Genomic DNA, 18,527 nt, shown 5'->3' with positions numbered 1-18,527 from the left:
CATCCCTTCCAAATCCTTGACTCATTCTTTGACCATGAAGCTATATTTTCGACACCTCTCATATAAAGAAGATAAGAAACATACTTTTTAAAGAGTTACTACTAACCACCAAATTTAAAATTTTCTACAAACCAGCTGTCCACTCTCATTGTCTCTGCATTACCCTAAATTCTTTTAAATTTACCATTAGATTATTGCTATAACAAGACTCTCCAATGCCAGCCTCTTCCTTCACCAAAAGTCCCTCTTACCACTGTGATGTAAGTCTTCCTAAATCATGCAGTCTGAGTATAGTACTGTTACTCGCCTCCTTTCTCTAGTTACTAAGGTCTTGTAAAATCTGATCACACCTAACTAACCAACATTTTCCTACCACTGAACAGTTGAATACATAAAATACTTTTCTAATTGAATCAAAGTAAAATAATCTTGACTTTTCAGATATATCTTAAATATCTGAAGGCTCACCACAATGCCAGGCACAAAACAGATGTTTAATATACATATATATTAACTGATTAAATAATTGAAACATTTTTTCAAAAGTGCTTGTGAGGTACTGGTAAATTGATGCATATTCTATAAACTACTTTGTAATGTCACCATCTAACCCTCTGTATGTAAATATTTATAGGTTCAGAAAACAGCTCTAGAAAAAGTCAACAGAGGTCCCTTTCCCCATCAAAACCACTGTGCTCTAAAACATTCCCCTAACAAGATTCTGGTTTCATCATCTCTCTCAGACAGCATTCTAAAGGCACTTCCATATTTAGAAGTGCTGAATTTATTTGAATACCAAAAGCCTAAACCAGAGTTTATTTGCCTTCTTACAAACACTTCAGTAAGACAGATACAACAGCTATCAATTTAAGAGCAACATCTGGATCTCTCATACCTGCCTAATAGATGCAGAGTGTTCTGCTCAAGGATTTTAAGACAATACACAAGAAAAAGGATACAAAGCTAGCAAACCTTATGTACTACAGAATAAAAAGCACAGCTCATTTTTCCACAATTGAGAGGAATTGTGATTCTCATAGAGGCTTCCATTGCAATTACTTGGAAGATGGAATCTCTCAGAGGAGAGTTTGCATCTGTCTTGAGTGTTTGTCTGCAGGTATTTATAAATTTCCATTTCCCTGGTTTAATTTCAGTCTTAGGTGGGCAAACAAGCATTTGTTTCACAATACATCTCTTCTTGCCAGCCCTTCAGATTTCTCCTTTGCAGTTTGGTGATCAAACCCAATGAAAGCTACAGTTGGGTCACTCATGGGTCACTTCCTTAAAATTCTCCATCCCGCTCTACTTGCATCCAGCAAGGAGACAGCATTTTTGGTCACTTATTTTCAGACCATTTCTTAGGTAAAGAGCAAGAGAAAATGCACAGTTGCTAATAAGCTCATTATTAGTGATGCAGACTGCCCGTCAGCTATTGCCAGTTAATGACCAAAAATCACCATGTAGACAACTGACATTTTGCCTGAACACACTTCTCTGGCCAGTGATAATTAACCTGGGGGTACAGAACCAGTCATTTTCTTAATACAACAAGGCACCTCTTTCAAAGTTGGGGCTCTTCCTGTTTTAATAATCAAAATGAAAAGACCTTTGGTACTTAATATTTAAACAAAATGTTTAATATTTACACAGTAAAGTTCTTCTTCTGATATTAAACCCACATTAAAGCAGAGATGGAAATTGGTTTATAATCTCTGACACTAGGCCTGGAGCCTTGTAGTGTAGTAAACAATGTCACTCTTCAGATGGGCAGCACCTGCAATGGGTTCAGAAATGTCAACTGTAATTAAACATTTTATTTCAAGGATAATTCATAGGTTACGTACATGAAGGTTATGTACTGCTTTCTGCCATGAGAAATTTCAAAGTACTAGGCTGTGTAAATAAGAAGCAGGTCTTCCTTTTTTTTCTTTATTGCATGTTTTTTAAAAAGCGCATGCAAACTGACAGAGACCTAATTAATTTTATCCTTAAACCCACCCATCGTATCTTGCAAAGATTTTTAAAGTCAATTTCATGAAGTTGACTGGTAGTGATATGTCTCTACCTTACCAATTATTTCTTCTAACTCCAAGTAAGAATACTACTGGGGGGACAAAAGGACATGATTTGCCACAAGCTCACATAAAGTAATGGCAACGTTGGGATTGGCTGAATTTACTAAATTTTTCCTTTGGCGCTTTAGTTTTAACTTATGGTTTCAGTGAAAGCCTAAGGAATATTTATTATTTTTAAAAGGATGGCAAGTTATTCAAAGGTTTGGGGGTCACCTAGCACCTCCAATAATGGCTTCCAATTGTAACGAGAATTTAAAATGGAATCATTCAATTAAGAAATATGTGTGTGCATGTGTATGTCTGTGTGTGTACACACACATATGCATGTACATGAAAGGAAGGAAGCAACTCTCCATTCTTTCTGTACCAGTAAAAATTCATTCACTGTTCCTTAACAGCAATTTCTTAAAAGCTAATATAATGATTCTGAGACTTCCAGTACACTTTCCTCTCCCTCCAGCTTAATAGTCTACATCATTTTCCTCAAAAACAAGGCTCAAGGGGAAAGACCTTAAGTGAAAATGCTTAAATATTTCATTAAAATAATAATAAAAAAATCTGAGTCGAAGTGGCACTTTTTTATGCTTTTAACACAGTCCATTCTCTTTATAGAGTGCTCTTTTCTCTAATTATTTAAGGCAAGAAGAAAAAGAATTGTCTGTTTATGTCTCACCTGCTCTCTCTCCCTGTTCCTTCTGAACTACTTCACAGACAAATATTTTATGACCTGTGTCATTTGCCAAAAAGAAGTTCTTACATACCTAAATGGGTTTCCCTGGTGGCTCAGATGGTAAAGAATCTGCTGGGTTGGGTTTAATCCCTGGGTCAGGAAGATCCCCTGGAGAAGGGAATGGCAACCCACTCCAGTATTCTTGCCTGGAGAATACCATGGACAGAGGAACCTGGCAGACTACAATCCAAAGGGTTTCAAAGAGTCTCTCACAATTGAGCAACTAACACACATACATCTACCTAAACAAGCTTGACCAAAAAGAGAAGAGGCATTTGCTAAAAAAACGTAGAGCCCCACTTCCACCAGGTGGGACTCCGCAGAGACGCCCAGCACTGAGCCAATGGAGACATGCCCCTGTGGCACCATTTCTGAAATAAAATGCTAGTCTTTGTCTCTGTGAAAAATTCACTTATAATGACAAAAAGCTTTAGACATAAACTCTTCAAAATCACTATTATGAGTGTTACACAGATATTATTATTAAAAGAGCTTTAATTGTCCTTCCTTTAATTAATGGTCTTTTCTTTTGAAAATATGATAACTGTAAAAGCTATGTGTAAATATGAGAAAAGGAAATCATACATTAAGAGAATGAACACTATGAATTATATGCTTATTGATTTTAAATTACATTATAATTTAAAAACTGATATTTAAGAGAAATACTTGAAGGAAACATGACAAGAGTATGTTAAAATGATGGGGTTATGAGTAAGAAATTTTTTCCATTTCCCAACTTTCTGTAATGTGATTGTATGACTTTAATTATTAAACAGCTATGTCAAGTAAGGAGATAATCACCTTGGGGAATTAAAAAAATCTGCAATGCACTTGTTCATTGAACCACAGTAAGAAGAGGTGGAGAAGAAATTGGGTGAAAGCTTGAACCAGACACAATCTGTCTCCACATCTCTCTTGCAACATAGAATAATCCAAGAGTGTTGGCAAAATAGAATGAAGAAAGAAGGCAGGAGAACAAAGTCTCAGAAAGTTCATTGGTTTGAACCTGGAGCTTCTGTTAAACTAACTTTAGATTCGAAGTTTTAAAGATTTCCTTTCTCTTCCTATTAAAATGGTGCTGTACTGGCTGCAAGACAGAAGACAAAAGCTTTCCTAGTCCAGCTATACTCAATCCTAGTTAGAAAAGTAGTAAGGACTGTGGTTTTGGTTACTTTCTGGTAGGCTGCAGTCCATGGGGTCGCTGAGTCAGACATAACTGAGCGATTTAACTTTCACTTTTCACTTTCCTGCATTGGAGAAGGAAATGGCAACCCACTCCAGTGTTCTTGCCTGGAGAATCCCAGGGATGGGGGAGCCTGGTGGGCTGCCGTCTGTGGGGTCGCACAGAGTCAGACACAACTGAAGCAACTTAGCTGCAGCAACATGGCTATCACAAAAAAGGATTACAACACAAACAACACATTTCAACTGCATAAATCCCCACTGAATCAGATCAGCCTTAGATGTTAAATTTACAGTTCATTTACAAACTCAGAAAGTAGAAAGGATATGTCTAAAGCCACAATGCTAGCAAATGATAGAACCGATAATGTGGCACAAATGATCACCTGACTGTTCCATGAACTTCTTCATTCAAGCCACATATGTACACATATGCATTCTTTGTCCCAGTCAATTAACATGTGGTGAATATTTGCCCATGTGACTTATGTGAGTATCATGTGACTTAGCAAGAGTTTAATCTCATTTTACCTCTCAACCTAACACAATTCCTCACTGCCTCTTCCAACCACACTTTCTTCTCTGCAAAAAATTCCATGATTGGAACAGATCTGCTACAGTGACAATGCCAAAAGCCTTCCGTGCAATAAACCCCATTAGCCACCCTTGCAGTCTTCCAGGCACAGGGTTTGAGCTTGAGACTTCTTACTCAAAAAATGAGGTGAAGCCCATGGCAGCCATGGAAGAGTAATTAGAAAGAATATTCTTCCCCTAGAGACTTCTTTGCCTACTGAGATGGAAAGGCTTAAGAAGAAGAATCCTAAAGCACCATACCTGATCAAATAAGAAGAATTCATTTAGAACAAATACAACATTAAAAGCTAATTTTTTCCACCACAAAATTAATTGATTAACTTTTCACTCTACAAATATATTACTAAAACTTTCTCACTGCACAAACTCTCCAAACAAAATTAATGGTTTTGTTTTGAAAATTAATTTAGATATTAAAAAATTATATTTTCCACCAAGATCTCAGTTACTCAGATTAAATATTAACCAAAAGCTGTCTTCTGCTTAAATAGAATTTAGCCTTTGAAGTGTTTTTATTAATCTCTTCTGATGTAGGTGCTTGAAATTCTATGAAAGTGCTGCTGCTACCCGTTCTGTGCATCACTTACTGTAATTTATTTTCAGAACATAATTCTATTTATAAATGAAAATCCTATTAAAAGAAGACAAGAAAAATTAGTCCGAGACTTTGCATTGGTAGAGTAGAAGCAAAATGAGCGGCCTAACCTGAAGTGACATTTACAAATTACCTGTTAATTTAAACCAGGTTGAGGGATGACAGAATTTAGTCAGACTGACAGGAAGTACCGAAGGAGTGACAGCTGGGTCTGGAGTGGTCATAAAGCTCTCACTGCTGGCACATTTATCTGTGTTCCTCTTCTATCCCACCACCGCCCCTGAAGCTTCTTGCCTAGTAAATAATATATTGGTAAAAATATTTACATTTTTGTCAGATTAGTGAGTAAAGGTTTTACACAGCCGGAAGCTCTCCTCTTTTGTTTAAGGGGAGGAAATCATTTATTTAAAAAGGCTTCAGGCTTTAGTCATGTGAGTGACCCCACTGCACACACACATACCATCTTATTATTTAGGTCCAAATATCAGTAGTTTTCTTTATGAAGGTTTTTGAATAAGCATGAGGGCCCAAGAAGACTACAGACAGCTGAATACCATTCATGGGCAGATAGATACATCCCTCTCACTGTCCGCCTCAGTGTTTCTGAGAATAAGCTATCAGAAAGAAGCTGGTGCTCCTTAGACTCCTTCTACTCATTTTTTGAAATGCAACATCCAAAAATATTTTGTAAATAAAAGGATAAAATGCTCTGAAAAGGAAGCCAAAGAAGGGAAAACTGCAGTAGACTTGGATTTTTTTTTTTGCTCTTAAGTTACTCAGTCATGTCCAGCTCTTTTGCAACCCCATGGAGCCCGCCAGGCTTCTCTGTCTACAGGATTTTCCAGGCAAGAATACTGGAGTGGGTGCCTATTTCCTTCTCCAGATGGACTCTTTTTAGTTCACTTTAAATTACTACCCTCCATACTAAGTATCTATAGATATTATACATTTTAAGTAGATTTTAGTATTTAATAATTAAACTTTTCATAAAACATCTATTTCACATTCAACTTATAAAGAGGTACAGTTTTCTATTTGGTGGGCATATCCACAGTAGCACTAATAAGAGCTACATATGTGCGTAGACTGGAAATATGCAAAGGCACATGCCCACACACACAATGCGCACAAAGTATGTGACACAAATATATTATTTACAGTCATCTGTTTTCTCATGAACAAGACCTCTTTGTACCTTAAAATACAAAACTGGTGTTTATTTTTAAGTAGTGGGCCACCTTTACATTCATTAATTAATGACAAATACATTTTGATAACATAAATATACATTAAATAAAATAACAGTGATAAAACAAAAATAGGAGATCATCTTTGCATCCTTAAATTAATGACAATAAAACATATTGCTGTTTTATCTGCCTGCATACTAGCTAAGGCTCCTGCTCTTTTTTGTCACTTTTAGATGGATGTCAAGAAATTTATGTATTCTTTTTCCTTGTTTACCCATTTTGGAATTCTATGGACAGTGCAGGGATAATTCTGTAACAGAAAAGTAATTGCTATGGATTATCCACACCCTGATTCTCAGAATCTTTACACAACTTTCAGCAAATATTCTGAGCTGGAAATTTATTGGGTGTAGGCTTTCTTCTCTAAACAAATATCTATTTGTGATAATGGTGCCTACCAGAGACTCTGAACCATGACTGTTGTTTCAAGAGCAATGTTACCAAAGTCCGAAAGAATTCTATCTTCAAATTTTGATCCATTGTTTCTGATGCTGCACCATTTGTAATTTAGCAACAAGGAATAATTCAATCTCTTAATACTAGCATAATCAGAATAATCACAGTAATTTTAGCTTTTCCCAATAAGAAACTAGTTCTTTTTTTTTTTTTTAGTTTTTTAAAGTTTCATTATTGGAGTATAATTGCTTTACAATCTTTAGTATTAGTTTCTTCTGTACAACAAAGTGAATTAACTATGTTGTTTAGTCGCTAAGTCATGTCCCACTGTTTGCAAAACCGTGGACTGTAGCCTGCCAAGTTTCAGTATCCATGGGATTTCCCAGGCAAGAATGGGTTGCCTTTTCCTTCTTCAGGGGATCTTCCCAACCCAAGGATGGAACCTGCGCCTCCTGCATTGGCAGGAAATTCTTTACCCCTCCCTCTTGCGTCTCCCTCCCCCACCCCATCCCACACCTGTGGCTTATCTCTGAGCACCAAAGAAACTAGTTTTAAAGAGACTAAATGTTAAATTTGAGTGAAAAGGTTTGAAATCTGTGATTCTGACAAAGAGAGTCTGTTGGAAAAACAAATCCAATTTCATGCACTTCCTCAACCTAACTGGATGAGAGCCAGTCCCATACAAATTCCATAATTTGTTCTCTCCATACAAATTCCATAATTCCAACTATCAGGTCATTTAAAATTAACACCAAATTTAAAACAAAGTTCAGAAAGGATAATAAAGAGAAAATTTTCAACTCTTCATCGTCCACACTCCAAATGACATAGGAGCTTTCCTCCCACTTCCATCTTCTATAAAAGTGAAAATCAAGTGACTCCCTTGTCCTCTTCGGCACTTAGAGAAACACTTGTTATGCTAAGTGCTACTTTTGAGTCTTTCTTCAGTCTGAGTTTAGAGATAAATTATAAGTTATCTGTGTCTTAGACGCCTCAGTCACATTGCTGTCAAGAAGCATATGCCTGTTTGGACAATCCTGGTTATTTCTACAAGATTTATGAAATGTTACTCTGCTCCAAGATTGATATCCACGTCCTTATTCAGTATATCAAGGGCGTGTGATAATGGTAGCGATCAATGTTGTTTTAACACTGCACAAAGGCCAGGGTGTCAAGGCCATCACTTCATTAGACAACAGGACTATTGATTATTAACTAGAGACTGGCTCAAATCGAAGTACCTGTACAGTCTCCCCGTGCCAAAAAATTATTGGTAGGCAAACAGATTACATAATCTGTCAACTACTGAAACTTTCTCAAAGCTAAACAGAGGGTATGAGGGGCATTCCAAAGGGCATTTCACGAGCAATTTCTCCTTTATGGTCCCTGACCTTCTGCTCTCCTATCTCCTAAAGCTGAAATAATTTAAGATTTGCAGCGTTGCTTGAATCCTGACCTTATGGTAGAAATGCTCATTAAAAAATGAGGAAAAGGGGTATGAGAAAACTGCTAAGGTTTTATTCAGTAGGTATGGAAGGGAAAGAAAGGAAGAAAGAGGTTACAGCTGTGAAGGGAAATAATTAAGGACTATTTATCCCCTACATTTCTCTAATCTTCTAATTTCTGCCTTTTAAAAAATAGTAAATGTTTTCTAAATATCACAAGGCTAAAAGAAACCACATAGTTTTCCTTCCCCATCCAGAGATGTATTATCATTTAAATAGCTCTGATCATTTTTCACATGCAAATTTATCAGATGCCCATTCTCTTGGGCCTAAGCTACCAGCTATGAAATTTGTACACTCTTATTGTAGGTGTTAAAGAGGCTTCTCTATCCTGGAGTTATATATTTGGACACTAAAGCAATTTCCCCATTGTGTCTTCTTTAATTGGGCCATGCTTCCTAAACAGCACAATTTCCCCCTTGACCAGTCCTCTCTGTGAACACACTTAGAAAACAGGGAGTGGGTTAAAAGGAGGGCATTGGGAGAGAGAAAAAAAAAACAAAAAACCAGGTGTTTGAAATAGTGATTTGAACACCTCTAATGGAGCTCTAAGAGCTCATCCTAAGTAAAGCAAATGGCATGAGGCATGTGGCAAACTGATTAGTGAGGACCAAAGCAGACGTTTATTGCCCAGAGGTAGAAAGTCCACTAATCTTCCTGTTAAACCTCTGTTTTCATTTCCTTCTCAACTAACCTCACTCTGGACCAAATTCATCACCTGTCTTAAGCTTCCAATTGCTACTGAAATCAAAGACATCAAGGGAATAGTGAGTGGGACTCTCACGGGGTGTTATTTCCCCCTTTCCTCCCTGAATTCCCAAAGATCATTTTGAAATGGTGAACTGTCAGGGCCTTGACCCTTTACAACTTTCACTACATTTCTGCTTTTCAGAAGTAGCCTTAGGAACCCCACATCATGGTTTGAGACCATTAGCAGTAGTCTTGAAGAAGGATGATGAGACTGACTTCAGTGAATTGTTGACCATGCAGAGCAGAAATCTCTAACTAATTACAACATGAGGATACAATGGAAGGCTTCGGTGTCATGAGATTAAGTCCCAGGCCAAGCAATTTTTCTTTGGTTGTGCTAGACTGGTACGGTGGAGCCCTTTTGACCCTAAAACTGAAAATCTTAAAATAGATCATCAGGGAGTTTCCCCGCTGTCCAGTGGTTAAGACTTCACCTTCCAATGCAGGGGCTTTAGTTTCCATCCCTGGCTGGGGAGTCTAAGATTCCCACATGTCTTGCTGTCAAAAATCAAAACAGAAGCTATATTGTAATAAATGCAAGAAAGACTTTTAAAATGGTTCACATCAGAAAAAAAAATTTTTTTAGAAAAAAGATAATCAAAGCTGGAACAATTTGAATAACAAAATAAGCAGCCATGTTAGATCATAACTCAAAATAAAAAATAAATATATATGAGCCCATATTGGTATAAATAAATGAAAGAATAAATAAATGAGAAGAGAAAAACTTTCTTCACAGTAGTTTTTATAATTTACACAGATACTCTCCCTTCCAGAAGGTGGCTGTTAGTGCCCTCTTCCCCATCCCCCACCTTCCCTGCCCTTGACCTGGACTGGATTTAGTGACTTTCTTCCAAGGAACAGAGTGTGCAGGGGAGGAGTGGGGAGTTAGTTTACAATGGAAAAATCATCACCTAGACCAAATGATCAAGACTAGTGTCACCAGTGATCAGTCATGTTGATAAAACAGAATGTGACAAGAAAAGCTTTTCACTTTTGTGGTGCCGTGTGCCCTGCGAAGTCGCTTCAGTCGTGTCTGACTCTACGACCCTACAGACTGTAGCCCACCAGGCTCTTCTGTCCATGGGATTCTCCAAGCAAGAATACTGGAGTGGGTTGCTGTGCCCTCCTCCAGGGGATCTTCCCAACCTAGTGATTGAACCTGCACTTTTATGTCTCCTGCTTTGGTAGGTGGGTTCTTTTCCACTAGTGCCACCTGGGAAGCCCCACCTTTGTGGTTTTCTTCCCTAAAAGGTCTTCCAGTCTACTTCCCTCCAGTTTACTCAGAAGGAAAACATCAGACAATACCAAATTAAAGAAGTACAAAATAACTGACCGCTAATCTCCAAAACTGTCAAGATCATGCAAACAAAGAAAGACTAAGAAGCTGTCACAGACTAGAGGAGACTAACATGTGACATTTAAATGCAATATAGTGTCCTGAGTTTGATCCTGGGACAGAAAAAGGACATTCTTAGAAAAACCAGCAAAATCTAAAGTCTGAAGTTTAATTGATGGTAATATGCCAGTGCTGGTTTCTTAACTTTGACAAATGAACTCTGTGTATAGAATGTGGACATTAGGGGAAGCTGGGTGAGAGGTATACAGGAACTCTCTGCATTTTCTTTGCAACTTTTCTGTAAGTCTAAAATTATTCCAAAGTAAAGAGTTTATTTTAAAAAATCCAAAAATATTCTTTAATGATCCACTAGAATTTTTCCCATTATGTAAAGAAAAGAAACAGAATAGAAAATAAATACAAATGTTAAGAAAACCATGAAAGGGTGATAATCCATTTGTACAAAACAAACAAACAAAAAACAAATATAAATATACTCACGTGCACATATGTAGATGTAGATATATATATATATATAAAATACAGACACATATATAGATAGCTGATAAATACACAGAGATATAGATCAATACCATCATGCCAATCTATCATACACTCATTCACTATACTATTCATTCATTCACTATTACTCAGTCACTGCTATTTTGAAATTACTACATGTGAGGCACTTTGCTATGGACTGGGAATTCAACCATGACAAGATGAATATGGATCTCCAGGGAGCTCTTATTTAAGTTCATTCTTTCGTGTTCCAAAACATTAAAATCTTCAAGGATTTCATATATCCATCAAAAGTATTGTTTTTTGTTTTATTTAGTAAAATTCCTATCTCTAATCTGGATATATCACTTATTGAGTCCGTGGTTCTGAGCAAGATTCTTAACATCTACCTGTATCTCTGTTTTCTAGTCTATAAAATATGAATTATATAATTACTATCTCTCAAAGCTGTCTTAGGGTTTCCCAGATGCACAGTGATAAAGAATCTGCCTACCAATGCAAGAGACACAGTTTCTATCCCTGGGTTGGGAAGATCCCCTGGAGTAGGAAACGGCAACCCACTCCAGTATTCCTGCCTGGGAAATCCCATGGACAGAGGAGTCTGGTGGGCTACAGTCCATGGGGTCACAAAGAGTCAGACACGACTGAGCACACACATACATACACACACAAAGCTGTCTTAAGGATAAAGTACATCCTCCATATATTATAAATTGTTATGCAAATGCTACCTATAGCATTTGAACACTTACTGTGCTATGTAGTAGTATCCATTAGGAAAAGGAACCATGGTAGGAGGAGGAAATCAGAGGGAAGGGTAAAGTTCTGACTTTGGACATGGGCCAGTACCAAAAAAAACCTTCTCTACTTTGTAATTTTGCTTGGGGTCAGCTCTGGAACTGAAAATATCCAGAAGAAAAGAACAAAACAATCTTGCAAAGGAAGTAAAAGTTACACACTGTTATTCCCATAGATAGATAAGGTACCTGAGGCCAAAAGGTATTGAATAACTTGCTCAAAATTCCACACTGAGGCAGAGACTCATGAAAATTTAGAATTTAGTCCCCTTTGTGTTGAGTGTTAGTACAAAGATTTTGTCATTTAGCCCACCTTTTGTGTTTATGCTTACTTCATCAGGACTCAGGATCTAAAACTGCAACTTGGATGTAACAGTGACTGTGATTGGGAGATTTATGTATGATTGTTTCACCAGATGACACGCCAAAGTCCTCACATTGCTATTCTTCTGTGCATTTGCAATTAGCTAGAAAGTTCCTCACTGCTCGCACATGCTCTGTTTTATCATCTCAAATCCCATATCACTAACTATCCACAAGAAGCTTCTACTGCAAGTTATATGCCAGTCCTCTCTTCTCTTCCCTTCCCTGTGTTGTATGACACAATTAAATTATGATGTATAGTGGTATTTTAATGTTATATTTATAACTGTACATATGCCCAAAGGCTTTAGCAGGAGTTACATTTTTATATCTTGAAAGAAATACATATTCAAAACATCAGTTTTTGAAAAGCAAGAAAATTCCTTTAGTAGTTTTCTTCTTTTGCAAGACAAGACTAAAGTCAAAGTTTTCCCTAGGCTACTTTATGAAGCATTAGATCAATTTGAAAAGTTTTTTGCCTTTAATGAAAAATATTCCAGTCATTCTCCGTTATTCTTTTATACACAAGGCACATAGGTGACAGTCTATTTCAAGTCAACATTTCAAGTCCATGGTCATTTAGTGAGTTCTAAGTTCTTGAGATACCAAAAATAAAGATGAGTTTTATTCCTCAGAAAGTTTACTATCCAGTGAAGACAGAAAACAAAACAAACAGGAAGTGATATAATAATTTTGTGTTAGGTATACATATAAGTTGCTGCTGAGGTTTACTTTAGCTGGGGTTGTTGGGGAGAAAATGATGAGGAAGAAAAAAAGGTGAAGAAAGAGAAGATATTTTCAAGCTGGATCTTGGAAAATATGTGTGGGTTTAATAGGAGAACAAGAAGAAGTACATATCTAAGCAGAGACAGTAATAGTAGCACCGACCCAGAAAAATGTAGAATATTAAGAAGTGGATAAATTTAAGGAAACTGACACCAATGATCTCAGCTGTCTCTGGCATCTAAGTGGTACCGAGGAATGGCAAGAGAATACCCAGAAACCTCTGCAAACCTCATCTTTGCCATTACCCAGTGCTTCACAGAAGCAGTGATGGTTTCTGATTCGCTTTTGCTTTCCATCTCCGGTGCAAATGTCTTTCATTGTTGGAACTACAGCAGATTTCTACTGGCAGAGACTCTAAGAAACTTAGCTCTTATGCTTCAAAGCCCTTGCAGCATTGGTAGTGCCTAGAAGACTTGAAATGGTATTAAGCTGCCAACAGACAGTCTGGTTCATTGTTTAAGGAAAGTCAATATCTGGGGCAAATATTATTTAAATGTAACCCACTATAACACTTTCAGTTCTCAAATGTACTGGAAAAACAAACCAACAAATAAAAAGAGGACCAGTTTCCAAGAACTCTTGAACTCTGCTCTGTTTTATTATTGGTTAGTCGCTAAGTCATGGCTGACACTTTTGTGACTCCATGGACTATAGCCCACCAGGCTCCTCTATCCATGGGATTTTCCAGGCAAGAATACTGGAGCGGGTGGCCATTTCCTTCTCCAAGGGATCTTTCCCACCCAGTGATGGAACCTGGGTCTCCTGCATTGCAGGTGGATTCTTTACCAGCTGAGTCACCAGAATTCTGCTTTACCCTTTTCTAATTCCCCAAAGTTTTTGCCAATTCAGGTAAATCGAAAATCAGTACACCAAGCCCCCTCCACTCATTGGGTCTTCTGAATTCAGTTCCAACTAACTCAGTCTCCAAAATTACTCATAATGATTCATGAGACTTCTGAAGGTTTGAAAGACATGGGAAATGTTTAGTTTTGACATATTGAAATGGGATCAGGCTTAAGGATAAAATCTTAGAATGATTGTGGATTCCAACAGGATTTTTTTGCAATGTTCTTAAACTTATAGGAAATTTCCATCAAATATTGCAATTCTGACCATTTATACAAACATACATACACAGATACTGGGTTCTTATATCTTTCTCTTGCTTCCCTTTGCTCTTAGGATAAAGTTCAGATTAGTAAATAATGTCTACTGGGCACTGCAAATTATGGCCCTGACTACCTCTCCAGGTTCATCTCACATCCCTCTGCTCCCCACGAGGATCTCAGAGTCTGCTTTGTCATTGTTCAGTCTTTCCTTACAGACGTCTTTCTTCATCTCCCAGGGACATCTTTGTCCATGCCTCCTCCCCTGCCTTCTCCCATTTATCCCTTCAGTGTCAGTTTACACGGGACTTTCCCTGTGCGTCTCCCTTGCTCATCAGTCTAAAACGCCCATCATGGTCTAGGCCTGTTTCCCCATCATAGTCTATGCTTTTTCTATATAGAATTTATCTAGTATAATCATATAATTTTGTGCATAATTTATTGCTAATTATTTGTTGAATTTCTATCTCTTCCAGTAGCTTTTATACAGGCTATGAATTCTGTTCATCTTGTTTATAATTGCATCTTCAGAATCTACCACAGAGTGTATTATAGTAGGCATTCAATAACTATTTGTTAGAACAAAAGACATAAAGAGGAAGGAAGGAAGAAAGGAAAGGAAGAAAGACTAGCACTTTTCCCCCATTATCATTCTGCACAATATCTACTCTTTCATTAAAAAAAGGTGGTGGGGGGGAGGGGGGCATTATTTCCCTGCATTTTTCCTTGATCTACAAAAACACTAGAAACTAGTGAGTTCTTTAATTTCAATTTGTTTAATGTATACATGTAAAACAGCAACCCTTAATTACTTTTCTTAGAGCAATTGAAATCTCAGTCTTAGGGGGGAAATTCTTGAAATGTGGACCACTGCCTTGGGAATGAATTTTCTGTGTGAGAAAGAATGACAAGTTCCAACAAAAGAGAAACAAGAAGCCACATCCATCGGCTCTGGATCAGACTCTGCCAGCGGACAAACTCTGGGGGGTCTGACATCTGGTCCAGGAATAAGAAGGTTTTTTGAGCAGCCGCGATACCCTCTTTGCTTGCAACTTCTGATCTGTGGCAGCTGCACATTCAGAGTGGCAGTAAACCAAAAATGGGTGAAATTAGCAGAAAAACACAGTTATTTGCATCTTATAATCTAAAATAGGCCACGGGATGGTGAGAAGGAAAGAACGATTTGATCCAAAATTACTGTAGACTGTAGCCAGAAGTTGAACTGTTTCATTTCAAATGTGTTATCAATAGGTGATTGTCAGACAGCTTGTGCTTTTATATATAAACCAAATCAGAGATACAAATGCAAAACCCAGCATCCAGGGACATCATTTGGATTTTTAAATGCTCCCTAGGGAACCCAGAACCCTTAAAGCGATGAATGGATTACAATGAAGCAAAATACACTATTTTCATTACTGACAGATATAATCTTATGTGAAAATGGCCTGTTACTTAAAAGAAAATGATATCCATTTTTAGGACCCCAACATTGAAATTTCAAGAGTTAAGAACCCCCTCAGCTTGAATAAACTCATAAACATATGAAATTTAATTTTGTATTATTCCTTGAAACTTCACACTTAACAAGCAGCAAAATTGGCATTGACTTTCTGGTTATTCCATCAACTTAAAAGGAAAGAACACAATTAAGGATGTGGCAATTTTTCCACTCCTTTTTCTGTCCCTCAGCAGCTAAATGGCACTATTGTGGGGCAGTAACTTAAACAGCAAGCAGAGATGTTGGTGATCTATGCACTGAGCAAATCTCACAAGATCGGGTTCAACAGATACATTTAGGAATCTGCTATTGGGAGAACCAACACACACACACAAACACACACACACACACACACACAGCATCTAGCAAAGAAACAACTACTAAAATGTTGCCTGGATAGAAGTAAATCACAGATGTGAAAATGATGGTATCTGAAGCCAGACTGCCTACCTTTGCATTCCACCTCTACTACTTCACAACAATGCAATCCCAAGTCATTTGTACCCCTGTGCCCCAACTTTCTCATCTATAAAATAAGATTAATACTATTATCTTGCCCAGTGACTGTTGTGAGCCTTTAATGAGCTAATGAATGTGAGGTGGTTATGGCAGTCACCTGAAACATGGTAATACAGAGATTCGTTGCTGTTGTTTAGTTGCTAAGTCATGTTCAACTCTGCAACCACCTGGACTGTAGCCCACCAGGCTTTCCCAGGCAAGAATAATGGAGTAGGTTATAATTTCTTTCTCCAGGGAATCTTCCTGACCCAGGGATTGAATCCATGTCTCCTGCAATGACAGGTGGAATTTTTTTTTTTTTTTACCACTGAGCCACCAGGGAAGCCTATAGTGTATAGATTAAAGGTCCTATTAAGAAAAAGACACTTTCCAATGAAAGTGTTATAACTCTTGGACTTTTCCTCCAAAACAAACATATTTATAAGTACTTTTTGGGAACTTCATTCATTACTAAGTGCTCTGTCTTTTTGTAATTATGCCCTGTTCAGTTCAGTTCAGTTCAGTTCAGTCACTCAGTTGTGTCCAACTCTTTGCAACCCCACAGATTGCAGCACACCAGGCTTCCCTGTCCATCACCAACTCCCAGCCCTTACTCAAACTCATGTCCATTGAGTCGGTGATGACATCCAAACATCTCATCCTCTGTCATCCCCTTCTTCTCCCACCTTCAATCATTCCCAGCATCAGGGTCTTTTCCAGTGAGTCAGTTCTTTGCAGCAGGTAGCCAAAGTATTGGAGTTTCAGCTTCAACATCAGTCCTTCCAACGAATATTCAGGATTGCTTTCCTTTAGGATGGACTGGTTGGATCTCCTTGCAGTCCAAGGGACTCTCAAGAGTCTTCTCCAACACCACAGTTCAAAAGCATCAATTTTTCAGCACTCAGCTTTATTAATAATCCAACTCTTACATCCATACATGACTACTGAATAAACCATAGCTTTGACTAGATGGACCTTTGTTGGCAAGGTAATGTCTTTGCTTTTTAATACACTGTCTAGTTTGGTCGTAACTTTTCTCCCAAGGAGAAAGTGTCTTTTAATTTCATGACTGCAGTCACCATCTGCAGTGATTTTGGAGCCCAAAAAAATAAGGTCTGTCACTGTTTCCATTGTTTCCCCATCCATTTGCCATGGGTGATGGGTCAATATGCTATGATCTTAGTTTTCTGAATGTTGAGTTTTAAGCCAACTTTTTCATTCTCCTCTTTCACTTTCATCAAGAGGATCTTTAGTTCTTCTTCAGTTTTTGCAATAAGGGTGGTATCATCTGCATATCTGAAGTTATTGATATTTCTCCCAGCAATCTTGATTCCAGCTTGTGCTTCATCCAGTCCGTCATTTCTCATGATGCACTCTGCATTTAAGTTAAATAAGCGGGGTGACAATATATAGCCTTGATGTACTCCTTTTCCTGTATGGAACCAGTCTGCTGTTCCATGTCCAGTTCTAACTGTTGCATCTTGACCTGCATGCAGATTTCTCAGGAGGCAGGTCAGATGTTCTGGTACTCTCATTCTTTTGAAGAATTTTCCACAGTTTATAGTGACCACACAGTCAAAGGCTTTGGCATAGTGAATAAAGCAGAAGTAGGTATTTTTCTGTAACACTCTTGTTTTTCAATGATCCAACAGATGTTGGCAATTAGATCTCTGGTTCCTCTGCCTTTTCTAAATCCAGCTTGAACATCTGGAAGTTCATTGTTCACATACTGTTGAAATCTGCCTTGAAGAATTTTGAGCATTACTTTTGTGAGACGAGTGCAATTGTGCAATAGTTCGAACATTCTCTGCCATTGTCTTTCTTTGAGATTGGAAGGAAAACTGACCTTTTCCAGTCCTGTGGCCATTGCTGAATTTTCCCAATTTGCTGGTATATTGAGTGCAGTACTTTCACAGCATCATCATTTAGGATTTGAAATAGCATAATTGGAATTCTATCACCTCCACAAGCTTTGTTTGTAGTGATGCTTCCTAAGGCCCACCTGACTTCACATTCCAGGATGTCTGGCTCTAGGTGACTGATCACACCATCATGATTATCTGGGTCATGAAGACCTTTTTGTATAGTTCTGTATATTCTTGCCACCTCTTCTTAATATCTTCTGCTTCTGTTAGGTCCATACCATTTCTGTTCTTTATGGTACCCATCTTTGCATGAAATGTTCCCTTGGTATCTCTGATTTTCTTGAAGAGATCTCTAGTCTTTCCCATTCTGTTGTTTTCCTCTATTTCTTTAAGGTTTTCTTCTCTCTCCTTGCTATTCTTTGGAACTCTGCATTCAAATGGGTATATCTTTCTTTTTCTCCTTTGCTTTTTGCTTCTCTTCTTTTCACAGTTATTTGTAAGGCCTCCTTGGACAGCCATATTACTTTTTTGCATTTCTTTTTCTTGGGGATGGTCTTGATTCCTGTCTTCTGTACAATGTCATGAACCTCAGTCCACAGTTTATCAGGCACTCTGTCTTTCATATCTATTCCCTTGACTCTATTTCTCACTTCCACTGTATAATCGAAAA

The sequence above is a fragment of the Cervus canadensis genome, chromosome 2 (genome assembly GCF_019320065.1).
Source record: "Cervus canadensis isolate Bull #8, Minnesota chromosome 2, ASM1932006v1, whole genome shotgun sequence".
Lineage (NCBI taxonomy): Eukaryota > Metazoa > Chordata > Mammalia > Artiodactyla > Cervidae > Cervus > Cervus canadensis.
Note: the sequence above shows the minus strand (reverse complement) of the source record.